The 1719-nt window shown below is 37.4% G+C and overlaps 1 protein-coding gene across 1 annotated transcript in view; it reads right to left on the bottom strand.

Moving 5' to 3' along the window:
* Positions 1 to 951, bottom strand: part of LOC125035025 (RNA polymerase II-associated protein 1-like) — a 15283-nt gene extending 14332 nt beyond the window's left edge. The window contains exon 1 of the mRNA XM_047627085.1: positions 838 to 951. The gene's annotated coding sequence lies outside the window, so the exon portion shown is untranslated. The remainder of the gene's footprint in view (positions 1 to 837) is intronic.
* Positions 952 to 1719: the final 768 nt, after the last annotated feature.

Here is a 1719-nt window from a genome sequence, read left to right as displayed (position 1 = left end):
AAAACAACAACAACAACAGCACCATCAATAGCCAAAGCCAAATAGCAAAGCCACACAAACCTTTACAATGATACCTTAACCTGGTTCTTTACAGTAGATAAATAGTCAGGGAAATCTACAAGCTCCATGTTGCCAAACGGTAGAGGATAAGGTTTACCGAGTTTTACCATCACTTGAGGAATATTTCTGCTGATTTTAGTGAACTGTTGTGGGCTTACCTTTATTTAATTCAAATGAATTTCTCTGTTTTGTATAATTACCTAATAATAAACCAGAGTATTTCTATACAAAAGCTCTGTGTTAGTGATATGAGCAGCTTTTGCAACTGCCTCTGTGCCTATCGTCACTCTGCAAAAGGCCAACATACTCCACTATACCTATGGTTAATATTACCAACTGCGACACACAGAGATTGAGGGAAATGGGCACTGCCATCTTATAGAGCATAAGAAAAAGAGTAATAAACAGCTGTACAGACTCATATCTACCGGGAAATGACGAAAATATCCTCGGCATGTCACCAGAACACCCTCACACAGCCACAGTCCTCAATGTCGCGTTTTTTAGTAAGTTGGCATGAGGTGCTAATAAAAAGGGGGGACAAGGAGGGTTGTCTCCCTCCCTGTCTAGGGAAAAAAGAAGGTAGGAATGGCTAGGTTTTGATTTTTTTGGTTCGCATGATGATCTGGTTCTGAGACTTGTCTCTGGAGGTAACAGATCCCCTCAACAACCCATGATCATCTTCCCTAAAATAAAATTAAACAAGTTATTCTCAGCAGAGAATACCACTCACGCATGCAGATTCCCACTAAAGAACAATCAACACGCAATAATTACCTTTATCTATTAATTATTGCGGTGATATCACACAATTGTCACAAACATAGACTTTTCCTCACGCCTGTTGTTGGTCGCTTACAACACTACCATGACATGTCTTCGATGGCTTCGGTCCGTCCGCGCGAATGTCTTGTGGAAGGGAGGGCATTCGGGTAATTTTGGTGATGTAGATGTTGAGATATGACGTAATACACACACACACACACACACACACACACACACACACACACACACACACACACACACACACACACACACACACATACACACACACACACACACACACACACGCACACACACACACGCACACACACACACACATACACACACACACATATGAATATATGTATATATACACATATATACATATATATGTATGCATATCTATACATATACAAATATATATATATATATATATATATATATATATATACCTGTATAGATACATATATATACAAATACATATATATATATATACATATATATATACACATATGTGTAGGTATATATATATCTATCGATATATATACATACATATATACGAAAAAGGAAAACAGCCACAGTAAGAAATGAAAATAAATCGTGACGTTTCGAAAACTTCATAGTTCCTTTTCAGATGAATAATAGTACAAAACGGGATCAAGCGTGTTCTGCGTCCCATAGAGTGAACACGTAAAAAATCTTGAACTCGAGTGAAGTGAAGTTTAAGAACATTAAATGGACGCCGATTTAAACCCAGATCCAGGAGAAAAAAAAACTGGAATCTTAAAAGAAGTAAACTACAACTCACAAACAATTAGAAAACCTAGAGAAGAAAGTGATAGTGAAGAAAATCCAGATCCCAAATTTACCCGAAGACACGAAGTCGACAGAAACTTA

The sequence above is a fragment of the Penaeus chinensis genome, chromosome 19, assembly GCF_019202785.1.
Source record: "Penaeus chinensis breed Huanghai No. 1 chromosome 19, ASM1920278v2, whole genome shotgun sequence".
Lineage (NCBI taxonomy): Eukaryota > Metazoa > Arthropoda > Malacostraca > Decapoda > Penaeidae > Penaeus > Penaeus chinensis.
The sequence above is the reverse complement of the archived record's forward strand: the minus strand, read 5'-3'. Positions and strand labels throughout refer to the sequence as shown.